The sequence below is a fragment of the Balaenoptera ricei genome, chromosome 8, assembly GCF_028023285.1.
Source record: "Balaenoptera ricei isolate mBalRic1 chromosome 8, mBalRic1.hap2, whole genome shotgun sequence".
In the NCBI taxonomy this organism is placed as follows: domain Eukaryota; kingdom Metazoa; phylum Chordata; class Mammalia; order Artiodactyla; family Balaenopteridae; genus Balaenoptera; species Balaenoptera ricei.
The window spans coordinates 67,853,032-67,871,279 of record NC_082646.1 but is presented as its reverse complement, the minus strand read 5'-3'; the positions used below and the strand labels follow the sequence as shown (position 1 = coordinate 67,871,279).

Genomic DNA, 18,248 nt, shown 5'->3' with positions numbered 1-18,248 from the left:
TACACATTTACAGATGAAAAGATAAAACCACAAAGATGTTCATACTCTATTAAGGTGAAGAGCCTAGATTTGAATGCAGCATCTATTAGGCTTTATCATTATCCTATCACAGTCTTTATACCATGATTGCTCCCATTTGGGGCATGCAATCACCTTTGATCTAAGTCCTGTAAAGACCTACCAAACCCTGCAGAGACTATGAGAGAATTAGTTATCAGAAAAGAAATGTTGTTCCCAGAAGACTTAGAGGAAGTGCCTGATAGAGGTACTGATTACACAGTAGTTACTGATTACACAAACCTTTTCTTTATCAAGGTTTATCTGTGTCTCCCTGTAGTAGGTGTTATAGATAAGTAAACAGATAATTACAGTGCAGTGTGGTTAAGTGCAACGATAAGAACACGTTCTGTAGAACAAGTAGGAGGTGCCCTTGTGGATTGTGGGAGTCAAGAGACGTTTTCTGAGAGGACACGATACGTGAACTGAGACGGATCAGAAGGAGTTAGGCAGACAAAGTGAGGCAGGGCAAAGGCTGGGACAAGGAGAAGAAACTAGTAGACGGGGCAGCAAACGCCAAGGCCCTGAGATGACAGCGAACACAGTGGACTCATTCAGTAAGTCTGGACCTTAGAACGTAAAGGAGGGAAGGGCAAGAGATGAGGCTGGGGGAATTCCCTGGCCGTCCAGTGGTTAGGACTCCACGCTTTCACTGCTGAGAGGGCAGGTTCAATCCCGGGCTGGGGAACTAAGATCCAGGGGTGGCCAAAAAAAAAAAGAGAGATGAGGCTGGGAGGCCAGGCACCGGCCAGATCATGACAGAACTTATAAGCTTTGTTAAAGAGTTTATATTTTATCCTGAGGATGATAGGGAGTCATTGAAGAGTTTTAAGCAGAGAGATAGCATGACAGTTTTACGTTTTAGAGGTATTATTAAAGCTACAGAGTGAAGACAGGAGAATGGGAAGCTACTGCAGTAGTTGACAGAGAAGACAATGGCCTAAACTAGGAGGTAGCAAGGAGGATGGAGAGAAGTGGGTTGACTAGAGACACAGTTGATAGACTGTTTGACGGATGTGAAAGGGAGGAGTTGGGGATTACATTCACCAATTAGGAGGGTTTGTGAGAATTATGGTGCCATTCTCTGCAATAGGGAATACAGTTTAGGGGATAAAATGTTATGGAACATCCAAGTGGTAATGTCTGAAAGGCCATAGGAGTCTGGAGCATATACAAAACAAATTTAGACTGAGCCTCAAATATGGGAACCATTCAGCATGTGGTGATAACTAGAGCTCAGGAAGAATGTGTAGAGTGAGACCATAAGAGGAAAATGAAATATTAATGGTGAAATCCCAACGGGAAATTCAGTAGAAATTGTCGGGGGGAGGAATCCATGCCAACTGAAGGTCTGGGAAAAAAATTCCACAGAAAGGGAATTCACCTTTGAGCATAGGTATTCAGGATTAAGTGTTCAGAGTATCACAGCTAACCATAATAGTTAATATTTATTGGACATTTACTATGTACTAGGCATATTTCTAATTGTTTTACATTTATTATCTCTTTTAATCCTCACAATAATATCACTATTTTATAGATGAGAAAACTGAGGCATAGACATTTAGTAATATGCCCCAAGGCACATAAGATATTATTGACATATAACATTATATTTATTTCAGGTGTACAACATAATGATTTGATATTTGTATATATTGTGAAATGATCTCCTCAATAAGTCTAGTTAACATCCGTCACCATACATAGTTACAAAAAATTTTTTTCTTGTGATCAGAATTTTTAAGATCTACTCTCTTAGCAACTTTCAAATATACTGTACAGTATTATTAACCATAGTCATCATGCTGTACATTACATCCCCATGACATTTATTTTATAGCTGGAAGTTTGTACTTTTTAACCCCCTTAGCCCACTTCGCCCATTTCGCTCACACCAACCCTGCCTCTGGCAACCACTAATCTGTCCTCTGTACTCATGAGGGTGTGGGTTTTTTTGGATGCCATGTATAAGTAAAAGCATATGTGGCATTTGTTTTTCTCTGACTTATTTCACTAAGCATAATGCCTTCAAAGTCCATCCGTGTTGTCACAAATGGCAAGATTTCATTCCTTCTTATTGGCGAATAATATTCCATTGTACATATATCCTACATTTTCTTTATCCATTCATCCATCCAAAGGACTGTTTTCATTCCTTTGGATAAGTACCCAGAAGTGGAACTCATATGGTATTCTATTTTTAATTGGTTCCACAGAGGCTGCACCAATTTACATTCCCACCAACAGTGCACAAGGGTTCCCTTTTCTCCACATTCTCACTGAAACTTGTTGTTTCTAGTCTGCAGAGTTGGCATTTGAACCCATGCTTTCTCATTCTAGAACTTGTAATGCAATGCCTCCTCCCGTGAGAAAAAAATTACTGTTTATTTTACAAGTCACGTTGTAAAGTCTCAACATTTAATACTCTGTGGCACAGGAGTCCTCACTCTGAAGCTAGGTCTTTTCAACAGAGGAATATTTTTATATACATTCTTTAGATATGCTATCAATTGTAGCAGAACTGCTGAAAATGTTATCATGTGCCAATTTCAACCTCTCCTGGTTCTCAAAGTGATTTGCACCTTAAAAACATAAACCAAAAAAGATGATGGTTCTTCAAAAGACCTGACCCTCACAACTGAAACTTGAGGCAAGAACTCAGAGACGGTTTTAGTACACAAAACATAAGGATTGCCTTACATTGATGCCCAGCGACATCATGGTCAACATTTTCTGTGTCTCATAGTTAAATGATTAATCATGGTCAAAAAGTTATATGCAATTTTTAAACACCTGAAGTAGAAGATTAGACTGTATCAATGAAATATGTTTTTCTAGAAGGGGGAAGTAGTTTGGATGCTAAAATATTGACATTCCGCAGATGTTCTAATGGTTTATGTAGATAGAAAGTTAATTGACATTAGTACTGTCCTGATTTTCCCAGGCTCTCTGGCAACGTCACTTCTCAGGCCCCACTTGAACAGCCTCTAGAGGATTTTTATAATAAAAAACTAATATACATTGGTACATGCAGACAGGAAATTTTGAAAGTGGCACAGCACCATGAGGATTGTGTTTCCCCTAGGGACAGTAGTAGCAATGGAGCTGATTGGAGATGGGGGAATATATATGCTTCTATTATTTAAATATAGTTTTGACACATGTATTGTAACAATAGCATCCACCTGTGAATAACAACAACAAAACAAAAACAAAAAACAATGGCTTAAAAAAACACTGGTTCTCAAACTTGGCTACACATTGGAATCCCCTGGGGAATTTTAAATATTACAGAATCTTAGGTCCCATCACCGGAAATTCCCATTCAACTGGTGGTATAAAGGGTCATGTAAACATTGGGTGAGTTAAACCTCCACAGGTGATTCTAATGGGCAGCTAAGTTTGAGAGTCAGTTTACTGGTGTAAAGAAGTAACAGCGCTTTTTTCACATAACACAAAATCCAGAAGTGGGTGGACCAGAACCAGCCCAGCTGCTAAAGGATGTCATGATGAAATCAGGCTTCACCATTCTCAGTTTACACTTCTCATTCTCTTCGTAACAAAAGGGCTGCTGTCTCCAGGCATTGTATCTAAGCTCCAGGCTAGGAGAAGTCAGAAGGGCAAAAAGCTTCTCCTCACATATCTTTGCCTTTCTATTCAGAAATGGAACCCCACTGCAAGGACTTCTGGGAACTCCTCATGAACTCAGACTGTATTTCGTGGCCACCTCCAGTTTTAATGAGATCTTGGAATTTATGTATTTTGCTTTCCAGCCTCTACAGTAAAAGAAAGGAGAAAGTGGTTTCAATGGTTATTAAGTGAACCAATCTACAGCATCTGCAAAGCATGGCTGTACCACTTTTGTAACTTTTATAAAATGTAAATATAGTAGTACAAAGACAGTAAATATAGTGGCATAATGACATACCTGGGAGCACTTTCATCATAACCTGACCTGTCCACCGCTCTATTTTCCGCTTATATAACTCTGTCTAAACCCCAAACCTCTCTGCTACTTTTTCTGAGGCTATATTAATTAGTTAATATAGCAGCCTTCTCAAGTCCCAAAGTCTCATTCCAGTAGAAAAGAAGCAGTCATTAGCCTAAGCCTGGTGAGTGGAATGACCACAAAATCCTCCCCAAAGTCCTGGCCTCCTTTTGCCTGATAGTCTCCAAAATAAATTTCATTTCTCTACTGACCTGAAGTTCACATTAAACTATTTGCTGCCAAGGGTTTGAATTACTGCAGATATGTCCCTTGGGTTTATCCCAGTTGAATTAATAATCAGCGCCCCTGCCATAATCTCTTGTTTGGCAGTTGCTCTTATTCCACACAACCTCCCTCCTGAACTCAAGACTCATGATGTCCATCGCCTGCTGGACAAGAACATCTTGATGGCCCACTAGCAAATCAAACTTGGTATGTCATCGTGATCTCATGATGCCCCCCCTGCCCAAGCTCCTGCATTCCCCTTCTCAGTGAATGGGCAAGTCTAGTGATCAAGTCGTTCAGACTACAAAGTCTCAGAACTGTGCCCAAATCCTCTCTTTTCTTTATTTCGTACATCCAATCAGTTAAATCCTTTCAGTTGTACCACATATATGCTCTCTGACCTGTCCCTTCTCCTCTAATTCAGGCCCAATTCCTCTTCTACCTGGATTATATAGCAAAAATCACTCAAATGTCCTGAGGGTAGCAAACCTTGCACCTTCAAGAAATGGAAACAAAAGCCAGTGGGGTTGAAGCATTAAGAGCAAAGAGGAGAGTGTCCGGAGATGAGGTCAGAAAGGCAGGCTGGGTCCAGATCCCATAGGGCTGTGTAAGTCATATTAAAGAGTATGATTTTTTTCTTCCAGTTTTTTTGAGATATAATTGACATACAGCATTGTGTAAGTTTTAGGGTGCACAGCATAAAGATTTGAAGTACATACACCATGAAATGATTACCACAACAAGTTCAGTAAACATCTATCATTTCATATGAAAAGAAAAGAAAAAGAAAAAATATTTTTCCCTTGGGGTGAGAACTTTTAGGATTTACTTTCTTAACAACTTTCAGATGTAACATACAGCTGCGTTAATCATATTTATCATGTTGTACAATACATCCTTAGTATTTATTTATCTTATAACTGGAGGTTTGTAACTTTTGACCACCTTCATCCAATTCCCCCTCCCCCATCCCCCCCACCTCTGGTAACCATGAATCTGATCTCTTTTTCTATGAGTTTTGTTTGTTTGTTTTTGTAGTATAATTGACCTATAACACTATGTTAGTTACTGGTGCATGACACAGTGACTCCATATTTCTGTACATTACAAACTGTTCACTGTGGTAAGTCTAGTTACCGTCTGTCACCATACAAAGATATCGTATTATCATTGACTATATCCCCCACACTGCACATTTTATCCCCATGACTCATTTATTTTATAACTAGAAGTTTGTATCTCTTAATTTCCCCGTCTATTTCTTTCCTTCCTCCACTCCCCTCCCATCTGGCAACCACCTGTTTGTTCTCTGAATCTGTGACTCTGCTTCTGTTTTGTTATGTTTGTTCATTTGTTTCGTTTTTCAGATTCCACATATAATTGAAATCATACAGTATTTGTCTTTCTCTAGATTTTTTAATTCAATAATTGTGATGGTATATTACTCAGCCATAAAAAAGAATGAAATAATGCCATTTGTAGCAACATGGATGGACCTAGAGAATATCATACTAAGTGAAGTAAGTCAGACAAAGACAAATATCGCATGATATCACTTACATGTGTAATCTTTAAAAAATGTTACAAATGAACTCGTTTACAAAACAGAAATAGACTCACAGACATTGAAAACAAACTTACGGTTACCTAAGGGGAAAGGGGGGGAGGATAAATCAGGAGTTTGAGACTAACAGATACATACTACTATATATAAAATAAGCAACAAGGACCTACTGTATAACATAGGGAACTATATTCAATATCTTATAATAACCTATAATGGAAAAGAATCTGTAAAAGAATATATAACTGAATCACTTTGCTGTACACCTGAAAATAACACAACACTGTAAATCAACTGTACATTAATTTAAAAAATTAAAATTGAAATAATAATAATTGTGATGGTAAGCCATTGCAAGGCTTGCCAATGGAATGGCGCCAACTTAATATACTCCATCTAACTCACCCTTCACACTGGCCCCAAATCACTCTTGTAAAACATAGGTCAAATTATACTGAAAAATCCATAGTACCCAGAATTCCAGTGTAATCATGAGAAAAACAACAGTCAGATTCCAATTGAAAAGCATCCTACAATATTCCTGACCAATACTCCTCAAATTGTCAATGTTATCGAAAAGAAGAAAGCCTGAGAAACTGTCACAGACAAGAGGAGCCTAAGGAAGCATGACAATTAAATGTAATGTGGTGTTCTGGATGCGATCCTGGAACAGAAAAAGGACATTAAGTAAAAAGTAAGGAAACCTGAATAAACTATGAACTTTATTAATAATAATGTGTCAATATAAGATTCATCAATTGTAACAAATGTCACTATGATATTTTTTTTTTTTAATTTATTATTTATTTATTATTTTTATTTTTGGCTGTGTTGGGTCTTCGTTTCTGTGCGAGGGCTTTCTCCAGTTGCGGCAAGTGGGGGCCACTCTTCATCGCGGTGCGCGGGCCTCTCACTATCGCGGCCTCTCTTGTTGCAGAGCAGAGGCTCCAGACGCTCAGGATCAGTAGTTGTGGCTCACGGGCCCAGTTGCTCCGCGGCATGTGGGATCTTCCCAGACCAGGGCTCGAACCCGTGTCCCCTGCATTGGCAGGCAGATTCTCAACCACTGCGCCACCAGGGAAGCCCAATGTCACTATGATATTATAAGATGTTAGTAATAGAAGAAACTGTGGGGCTATGTGGGAACTCTCTGTACTATCTGCTCTGTTTTTCTGCACATCTGCAATGTTCTAAAAATTAGTGTGTCAATTTAAAAGGAAAAAAACCTCTGCAGTAATTGCCTAGTTCCTTAAGGACAAAGGCTAAGCTTGGAAGTACAACATGTACTTAGGGCATTTTCCCAAGCTAATTTTTTGTACTCCCTGCACCCCCAAATTATACCACAGCTGCACTGAGCATTTAACTTTTCCTCGGACATTCCAGGTCCTTTGAAAATGCCTCTAAGGCTTTGCACATGCTGTTCCCTCTCCCTGGAATGCTATACTCTGCCCTCCTCAGTTTAGCTAATTCTACACTGATTCAACTCTAATGCTTCCCTCAACTCTCCCAATTCACTTCTCCTGTGACATTCCATAGCTCTTGAAACACTCACACATTTTCTGCCACAGCAAACTCTAGAAGAGCAAGCTGCCCAGATCAACTACCTCTCCTTCACTCCCAAGGTCTGAGCAGCTCACCTAACCATCCCTATCTTTTACATTTTCCAAGGCAAAAGTCCGACAAAAGTCCAGTAGGAACCCTCCCATGACCAAATTTCAGGGGATCCACATCAAACTCCCGAAGTGGTCCTAATAAATACCTTCTTACTCACCTGAAGTGATAGGAGAAGCACTCAGCCCTATTGCTTAGGATAGGCGGAGATAAAACCGCACAACTTTTCCTAAGAAATCCTCTTTGCAAGTCCTCTCTTTTCCATGCTTTTTCTATCTTTGAGGTAAGTGAGCAGTTTAATTAATTCTGTTATCAGTTTCAGGGATCTATTGGGTTGGCCAAAAAGTTCATTCGGGTTTTTCCGTAAGATGGTATGGAAAAACCCAAACAAACTTTTTGGCCAACCCTATACTTCAAACGTCTTGGCACTTGCTTTGCTCTGCTGTTTAGCATATGGCGCTGGATATGTCTATAAGCTTCAGCATCCCTTCCCATACCCTTCTTTGTGCCTTCCTGTGCTACAGAGGCTGGAAAGTTAAAAACTACAGCTCCCTTGCAGCCAGGATACTAGATGCAGTTAAGAAGCCTCACGTGAGCCTGTCTATAGAGTAGCTCTTAACATTGGTGCTTGCTTCCCAGTTTCAGGGATAAAAGAGAGAGAGCACAGAGGAAGAGAACAGAAACAAGGGGAAAGAGAAAGGGCGGGAACACAAGAGAGAATGTCACAGGGAAACAATGGTCTTTTGTATTTAAAACTGAGGTGAACAGCAATGTCTTACTGTATAGCACAGGGACCTATATTCAATGCCCTGTAATAAACCATAATGGAAAGGAATATGGAAAAGAATATACATATATATATACATATATATATACGTATATACATATATAACTGAATCACTTTGCTGTACAGCAGAAATTAACACAACATTGTAAATCAACTATACCTTAATAAAACAAATTTTTAAAAATAAAATAAAAATAAATAAAACTGAGAAGTGACATCCCATTTTACTTTGATTGTAATCTGTTGGTCAGAAGCCAGTTACTGGGGGCTTCCCTGGTGGCACAGTGGTTGAGAATCTGCCTGCCAATGCAGGGGACAAGGGTTCGAGCCCTGGTCTGGGAAGATCCCACATGCTGCGGAGCAACTAGGCCTGTGAGCCACAACTACTGAGCCTGCGCATCTGGAGCCTGTGCTCCGCAACAGGAGAGGCCGCGACAGTGAGAGGCCTGTGCACCGCGATGAAGAGTGGCCCCTGCTCGCCGCAACTAGAGAAAGCCCTCGCACAGAAACGAAGACCCAACACAGCCATAAATAAAAATTAATTAATTAATTAATTTTTTTAAAAAAAGAAGCCAGTTACTAACCATTTAGTAATTACGATAGGACGTGTATACCAACAGTGGGGATCACTGGGAGTCACTGTGGAATGAATATGGTGATATATTCACTGAAAGTCAATCAGGCCAAGAAACTAAGGTAACACTTAGAATTAATGGAATTATTGAGATTAAAGATTACCCCGTGCTCACTGGATGTCATAATCAGGGACTCATCAGGCTGAACATAAATTTACATTAAAGATGAATAAAAATGTTCAAGGGTAACAATAAGATATGGTAATATAGATGGAACAGTACCTACCTCAGTATTTACATAAAAGGTAATATTGCATGCCATTTATATGTGTAAAACAATCTCACTCAAATAATTCATATTGGAGCTATACCCCTTTGGGTTTTGGTTTTTTTATACAATTCTTTTTTTCATTTCTAATATCCTACTGGCCTTTTTTTTTTTTTTTTTTGGCTGTGTTGGGTCTTCGTTGCTGCACGCAGGCTTTCTCTAGTTGCGGTGAGCGGGGGCTACTCTTCGTTGCTGTGCGCGGGCTTCTCATTGCGGTGGCTTCTCTTGTTGTGGAGCACGGGCTCTAGGCACGTGGGCTTCAGTAGCTGTGGCTTGCAGGCTCTAGAGCGCAGGCTCAGTAGTTGTGGCACACGGGCTTAGTTGCTCCGCTGCGTGTGGGATCTTCCCGGACCAGGGCTCGAACCCGTGTCCCCTGCCTTGGAAGGTGGGTTCTTAACCACTGTGCCACCAGGGAAGCCCCCAGCAGTACATTCTTGAACACATTAGTTCTGGTGGCAGCCCCAACCCCAGCTACTCCAGCTCTTCCAGTGATTTTGAAATCTGTATTAAATCCTTCTGTGCTTAAAATATCTAGAGTGGTTTCTATATCAGTATTAGTCTGCTTGGGCGGCCATAACAAAATACCACAGACTGAGTGGATAAAACAACAGAAATTTGTTTTCTCACAGTTCTGGAGGCTAGAAGTCCGAGATCAAAGTGCTGGCAGGGCTGATTTTCCTGCGGCCTCTCTCCTTGGCTTACATAAGGCCGCTCTCTTGCTGTCTCTTCACATCGTTACCACTCTGTGGATACACGTCTCTGATGTCTCTCTGTGTATCCTAATCTCCTCTTCTTATTAGGACACCAGTTAGATTTGATTGGGGCTCATCCTAATGGCCTCATTATTTAACTCAATTATCTCTTTAAAGTCCCTCTCTCCAAATACAATCACACCCTGAGGTACTGGAGTTTAGAGCTTCAGTTATGAATTTTAGGGGGACACAATTCAGTCTATAGCAATATTCTTCCCTGAAACCTGACTGATACATATATCTTGATGTGTCTGTCCATACTTCCAATTTAACATCCTTTAACACATGAATGGATAAGTGAATGAATGAGTGAATAAACATGGCAGAGCTTCACAGCAAAAGCCCATTCTCTAGTCACTACCTTCTCTTCATAAGGTTGCTGAGTTTCCCTTCCAACCTCTTCCCTCTGGCTCTTCTTCATCCTGCAGTTCTTATGGAAGGCAAAAGAGACCAACCAGTGGTATATTAGTCACCTATTGCTGCTTAATGACACTACCACAAATTCAACTGCTTACTATGACACATTTATTATCTCGTAGTTTCTATGGTTCAAGAGTCCAGCCATTACTTAACTGAACCCTCTGCTTAGGGTCTCAGAAGGCTGCCATCAGGTATCAGCCAGGGCTATGTTCTCTTCTAAGGCCAGCCTAGAGAAAAGTCTGCTCCAAGCTCACTCAGAACTCAGGTGGCAGAATTCAGTTCCCTGTGGGTGTAGCATTCAGGTCTTCATTTTCATGGTGACTGTCAGCCAGTGGCCACCCTCAGCTCTTAGAGTCTGCTCACAGGTCCTTGGCACTTGGGGTTTCCACAAAGCTAAAAGAGCCATTCAGCAAAATGGCACTAAGATTATATATGTAACCAAATCAATAATCATGCACATTCCATCACCTTTAATGTACTCTATTGGTTAGAAAGAAGTCACAGGCCACATCCGCACTCAAGAAGAGGGGAATAGGGACATCCCTGGCGGCGCAGTGGTTAAGAATCCGCCTGCCAATGCAGGGGACACGGGTTCGAGCCCTGGTCTGGGAAGATCCCACATGCCGCGGAGCAACTAAACCCGTGAGCCACAACTACTGAGCCCGCGTGCCTAGAGCCCGTGCTCCGCAACAGGAGAAGCCATGCGATGAGAAGCCTGCGCACCGCAACAAAGAGTAGCCCCCGCTCGCCGCAACTAGAGAAAGCCAAAGACCCGACGCAGCCAAAAATAAATTAAAAAATAAAATAAAATAAATTTAAAAAAAAAAGAAGAGGGGAATATACAAAGGTGTGAATGCCAGAGTTGAAGTTCAGGGAGGTCACCTTGAGAGTCTACTTACCACAACCGGCTTCTGCTTTCCTGGCTTCTTCCTCTTCCTCTCTCTGCTGTAGTCTCTGTGATCAGGACCCTGTGTCGATCTGATAACCAACAGATAGAGGGAAGCAGCACGGGACCCTCACCCAGATCAAGTACCTCTTTTAGCACAGCTGCCTGTGCAGGAGCTCTCTGAAGGCAGAGAGCCCATCAGCTTTAGCTGTCCTAAGAGCAGCAGAAAAACTCAAGTTGAGCATGTGGCACACTCCTCTGCAGCCCTTAACACATGGGCCCTTGTTCCATCATTATGTGCTTATTTTATGACCCCTATCAGATTCTAAGCATCTGACCAGCCAGGACCTTGCCCATTTTTTTCTCTTTAGTTCCTTGTCATTCTGAGCCAAGATCTGGCATATGGTAGAAGCTGAATATACTTTAGGAAGAATTAATTAGCTCCATAGTTTAAAGACAAATGATTGTGATGTCAGAACCTGAAGCATTTAAACAGACAATTTATTAAACACTTCGAAAAGAATGAGATCCATACAAACGAGTTCTACTCAGTAACAGAAAAGTAGCTAGAATAGATTAGATGAAAAATGATGTTTTTATGATTGTTTTTTAAAAGTAAAAAATTATAATAATGGATATGGATAATGGTAATAAATGGCACAATGGTTATTGTCAGTCATAGTCTACATTTTATTTTTCTGTAATGTGTGACACTTACATTTTGATTTAAAACAATGAAAAGGAATGTAAAGAGCACTAGGAAACCAAGTATCTCATCAATTAATCATGTCTCATTTCCTTTTTTTTTTTTAAATATATGGCTATTAAGCAGATGATTCAGGGAATCCAATTTAATTCAACAAACATTTATGAGAGCCTACCACGACATGCAAGATATTGGGTAAGTGCCAGACTGCTAGGGGTCAAAATGCCAGAGGCAATGTAACTTGATTTCAGTGAAGCCTTAGATGTTTTGTCTAAGCCTAAGATGTTTTGTCGATTCACTGATAGATAAGGTTGGGAAGGTGAGTGGTATAGAAGCATTGTGACATGGTTTTGCAGCTGACTAAATAGCCATATCCACAGAGGATTGATAAATAACTGGTGTCCATCAGCAGGAAGTTTTCCATCAGAGTCATCGTTCTTTTACCCTGCCTTAGTCAGCATTTTTATATATGAATTGAATGAAGAAGATAAGCACAAAGTTTAGAGTCATAGCTAAGAGATGAAAGAAGCAAGATGCAAAATAATCTGCACAGCACGAAATTCAGCAAGGATCATTATTCAGCTGTGTATTTTGTTTAAAAAAAAAAATTGACCGTACAAATTCATGGGGATTCCTGGCTTGGCAGCAGTTCATGTAAAAAGCAACTGGGTTTTTTATTGACCACAGCTTCATTATGAGGCATTAATGGAATGTGGCTGATAAAAACAAAGGCGAGGGCAATTCTTGACCACAGTCATAGATCTCACGTCCAGATAAGAGGCTGGCAGGTCAGTCCTGTTCTAGTCGGATTTCGTAGGAGTTCTATTTTCACTTCTAGTCATCCATTTCACTGTTGGAATATGGCACCCTTAACCCATTTTTATGAAGAAATGTTTTCTTACACTCCTTCTCCATCCTGTGTTCTAGCATATTCCAAAAGCAGCGTGCTAAATTGGGACAAACGAGCTCTACCCTTCGTATGCAGAAAGATTGCAAAGCAGTGATGTCACGTGAACAAGGTCCCTTACAGAGCTTTCAGTCCTGCCAGCTTTGTGTCAACTTATTCTTTTATTGCAGTCTCCTCTCACTAGGGACGCAGGCCTAAACCTAGGGGTGATGAAATGACCAGAAATCTGACTTACAGCCCTCCTACCACAGTCACAACACAACCCTTTGTCCACGAACCGGGCTGTCTTGCCTACATCCTTATCTTTCGTGCCAGGACTCCAAGACACCAGCCTTGCCAACCTCCTATAGGAGTCTAAATCCACCTTTTAGTCTGCAAACTGAGATCCCTGCTACACTTAAATAAGTCACTAGAGTGAGATAGGAGAAGTTCTCCTGTCCCCCTCCAGTAAAGACGTCCCCTCCCTCATCAGGAATCCCTCCCAACTCTGAGGTCCCCTTATTCCTCAGGCCTGGTGAGAACTGAGAGTAAGGAAAAGTGAGGAGGGAAATGAGGAAAGAAAGAAGGGAAGAGATTAACCCTGATCCCAAAGATAGGTCCTTCTGTTATTTCTCTAGCAAATCATGGTTCTCTCCTTTCTTCCTTCTTTTTCCCCCAACCCTCTTCAACACATATACCTGCCCAGGGTCTAGGGGAACCCCAGGCTTATAAAGCCCACTCCCTCCAAAGAGGTTGATCCTAAAACTAGAACCAGTCCAGCAAGGCCACCTCCCAGCCCAGGCAAGATGCCCAAACCTCTAAACAGGCTAAGGTCTAGTTGGGATCTGCTGAGTCAGACCCTCTTCTTCCCTAGCCCCAACAAAGACTTGAGAAATGGTGGTCTGTCCCACTAATGCCCTTGGTCTGGAAGGGTGGAAGTCATTTTTATAAGTTAGGCTCTGTGCTAAATACTGTGAATGCGTTATCCAATTTAATACTCATGATAAATCCTGTGCTGTGATGTATCAGTTAAAGATGTCTTCCAGGGCTTCCCTGGTGGCACAGTGGTTAGGAATCCGCCTGCCAATGCAGGGGACATGGGTTCGTGCCCCGGTCCGGGAAGATCCCACATGCCGCGGAGCAACTAGGCCCGTGAGCCACAACTACTGAGCCTGCGCGTCTGGAGCCTGTGCTCCGCAACGGGAGAGGCCGCGACAGTGACAGGCCCGCGCACCGCGATGAAGAGTGGCCCCTGCTCGCCGCAACTGGAGAAAGCCCTTGCACAGAAACGAAGACCCAACACAGCCAAAAATAAATTAATTAATTAATTAATTTTTTTAAAAAAATGTCTTCCATTACAAGAACAGAAAGCTCAACTCAAAATGGCACAAAGTAAAGGGGAGTATTGGTTCACACACTTGAAACAACAGAAGTAGAACAGGCTTCAGGATGGGTCGATTTAGGAGTCCAGCAACTTCATCAAGGCGTCCTCTGCTTTCCATCTCTCCACTCTGCCACGTACAGTGAGAGCTACCAACTAGAGCTGACCCCTGTTGCAGTCTCAGAGTGGGACCACATATAACCCCCATCCTTATCTAGCGGGAGAGAGGGAACATTTTTTTTTCTGGGAGTAACCGGTAAACTTCAGCAAGCTCATTGGCCTGAATGAGGCCAGCACTGGGTCTATAATAATGACCTGGAAATGGAATTGCACTAGGCTGAGGCTTCGGGAGCAGAGGGGTCTGCTCCTGGGGAGAGATGTGAATATCCTAACAAAAGTCATGGTAGTTGCCAAGAGAAGGAGAACAGATGTCAGGGAGGCAACCCTATGGCTCTCTTAGGAATACATTACTGCAATTTTGCTGATGAGAAACTGTAGCTCAGAGAGGCTATGCAACTTGTGTAAGTGGAGAAGGCAGGATTCTCACACAGGCTGTCTGGACCAACACCAGGATACCCTGAGAACCAAATTAAGAAAAGCCGGAATAAGGGCTTCCCTGGTGGTGCAGTGGTTAAGAATCCGCCTGCCAATGCAGGGGACACAAGTTCGAGCCCCGGTCCGGGAAAATTCCACATGCCGCAGAGCAACTAAGCCCGTGAGCCACAACTACTGAGCCTGCACTCTAGAGCCCACGAGCCACAACTACTGAGCCCGTGTGCCACAACTACTGAGCCCGTGTGCCACAACTACTGAAGCCCACATGCCTAGAGCCCATGCACCACAACAAGAGAAGCCACCGCAGTGAGAAGCCCGTGCACCGCAATGAAGAGTAGCCCCTGCTTGCCACAACTAGAGAAAGCCCGCGCACAGCAACGAAGACCCAACACAGCCAAAAATAAATAAAAAAAGAAAAGCCAGAATAGTCATCTCTTCACCCTCAGCCTGAAGTGTGTGGGTGGGAAAGGGCAGCTGGGGGTTCATGAAACTGGGAGAATCTCAGCCACCGTTTTGGCACCTGCGAACCACTGAATCAACCCACCCCCCCAAATATGAGGCAGCTTGGAATCCCACATGAGCTGATACCATACGTAGCCCAGCAAATGTCTGTAAACTAAAGCGAAGAGACCACAGATCTATTACCCATGAAGGTGAGTTCTAGAGCACTGCTTCCCAAGTCTGATATGAGTGAAATCCACGCTGCGAGCTAGCCTGCAAACCTAGCCACAATGCATAACATTGCTCCTCCTGGGGGATGTCTTCCAAGTTCCAAAGGACAGATTTACAAATAGACTTCTGGAGCACAGCCCCATCCACTGCTGGGAATTGCCTTTCTTTGACTTGTTTATTCAGGAGAACTGTTCTGGACTTTCACCCAGCAGCTGCCTGGCAGGAGGTGACCTGGCTTTGGCCAACAGAGGGTGGGGACAGCAGGACGGTAAAGCTGCTAGCTACTGCTCAGTGCTAACTAGGCACCAAGCTATACCATAGGAAGGGAGAAGGGCAGAACACTTAGAGGCCATAGTACAGCTGGTTTCTGACAAAGGACTTCACTTAAGGAGTACGAGTCTCCAGTCCCACACCACTTCCATTTGGAAAGGGAGAGACAATGTCTCATGCACTCACATGGCCCGAAAAGTTTTTGCAATTTTTGAGTGTCAGTGAGTGTAAATGTTCCTTTAAGCAGCTGCTGTCTCTCCTCCCAGTTGAGGTCTCTCACGAGGCAGCATCAGGTTTGAGCATCACAGCCTGCCACAGCCATACTGGCCTTGAAGATTTCTGTGGTCTATTTTGAGCGATTTTACTGTTCATGGTCCTGGCGAATTATCCACTTTCTGACAATATTTAGAGTCTGATGTAAGTGCAAACTAGATAATGACCTTTAAAGTCGTGGCATGATGTTCTGTTTAAAGCTTTTATTTCTTCCTCAGAGCATCTGCAAGGTCCTCTGACCCCTCTGCATGGCCCCTTGGAGACTTCCCCAAGTTTCTGTCCACTTGCTGGGGCAGGGCTGGTGTATGATAGGCAGAATTTTCACGTGTCTTAGGCCGTGAGGAGCTTCTGAGCCTGCAGAGACCATTCCTTACATTTTGACGCTGTTACAGCCTGTTCTGAGATGCATAACACTGACCGACTCATCCGAGGCATGTCTGTCTCTCTGGACATTTTAGGATCTTCCCCAAAACACATGTGAGAGCATGTCACCAGCTCCCCCCAGTGAGTCGTTACTAGGACTTGGCTAATATTTCAAGCTTGACATGGCTAAAACAATACCATATCTGCAGCTTAACTTTAGGTGACTCATCAGAAGAGCTATTTTAAACAGAATTTGTAGCAACTAAGATTACATTTGTTCTAGGAAAAACAGACTGAAGGAACAAAAGGCTAATGCTAATGCAATATTTTGAAATGCTCTTTTTAAGCTCATACAAGCCCTGCTGTATTTTCTTGACAGCATCTTAGTTACCAGGCACAACAGGAGGGGCAAGAACCGGTAACTAAAACACTCAAACTACCGTGTCCTGGCACCATCCGGCGGGAGTGTGTGTTTATCAGAGGACAGGTTTGCAGAAATAGTGATCTTGTTCATCTAGTCACTGGGGAGCCTCATATGTACCCTTGCAAAATAACATTTGTCAGGATAGCCTTATGATGGGCAGAGTTTACCAGTCACCTGCTTACCTTATGGTCATCTTTGGTTCACTTGGCAATCACTACACTCTCTTCCCCACCCCAGAGTGCAGAACCAGATTGAGGACTCTGGATCTGACATTTGGGCCAAGACAAGGTTTCTACAAGGAGCAAGGGATCAACAGATGCATGGGACGGTGGGGTCCCATGCTACTCAAATCAAACACGCAGGTAAACACCAACCTCATTGTTTTCCTCAGAAGTTGCTTCCCTTCCCAAAAATAAAAAGTCCAGAACCTTCAAAGCCTGAGGCTGTCAAGATAAATACAGTGTACTACTGTATGATCTCACTCATATGTGGACACTTAAAAAAAATTGAACTCACAGAACAAATGTATGGATACCAAGGTGGGGAAGGGTGGGTGGGATGAATTGGGAGATCGGGATTGACATATATACACTACTATGTATGAAATAGAACCTACTGTATAGCACGAGGAACTCTACTCAATGCTCTCTGGTGACCTAAATGGGAAGGAAATCCAAAAAAGAGGGGATATATGTATACATATAGCTGCTTCACTTTGCTGTACAGCAGAAACTAATAACACAACATTGTAAAGCAACTATACTCCAATAAAATTTAATTTAAAAAAATTGAACTCATAGAAACAGAGTGTAGAGTGGTGGTGGCCAGGGACTAGGAGGAGGGGAAAATAGTAGTTGTTGGCCAAAGGGTACAAACCCTCAGTCATAAGATGAATAAGTTCTGGGGACTTAATGCACAGCATGATGACTACAGATAACAATACTACATTGTATACTACTGAGAGGTTAGATCTTAAGCATTCTCACCACACACACACACACACACACACACACACACACACAGGTACACACACACACACACACAGAGTAACTATGTGAGGTGATGGATGTGTTAATTAATTTAATTGTGGTGATCATTTCACAATGTATACATATATCAAATCATCACAGTGAACACTCTAAATATATACAATTTTATTTGTCAATTATACCTCAGTAAATCTGGGGGGAGAAAAAAAAAAGAAAACCTAAATAATAGAGAATCTCCAGGAGGGGAGAACCTCCGATGGGAATCTCCACAACCCAATTCAGTCCACCTGAGTTTTCCTTCTCGCTTAGGGTCTCCCACTTTTACCTCCCATTGCCATCATCACATTAGGCCCCTCAGAGAGATGCTGATATTTCTTTAGTAGGATACAAACCCCTTCCCTGAACTCTTCTTTACATAGCTGAGACAGGCTGGAACTTTTCCAAAGCCTTTACAAAATTCTGAGAAAGAACGAGGGTATAAACAAGAAAATACATGAAGCAGAAGCACAGCCAGGCTTGCACAAGACATTAAC

At 42.3% G+C, this 18,248-nt stretch overlaps 1 long non-coding RNA gene across 3 annotated transcripts in view; it reads left to right on the top strand.

Moving 5' to 3' along the window:
- The first annotated feature begins 403 nt into the window (after nt 1-403).
- LOC132370661 (uncharacterized) overlaps nt 404-18,248 on the top strand; it is a 35,125-nt gene continuing 17,280 nt past the window's right edge. Inside the window, exons 1-3 of one of the 3 annotated variants that reach the window (XR_009504653.1) lie at nt 404-614; nt 12,029-12,097; nt 16,964-17,088. This is a non-coding gene — a long non-coding RNA (uncharacterized LOC132370661). Of the gene's footprint in view, nt 615-12,025; nt 12,098-16,963; nt 17,089-18,248 lie in introns of all 3 variants that reach the window. The other 2 variants (XR_009504652.1, XR_009504651.1) reach the window with 2 other exon arrangements.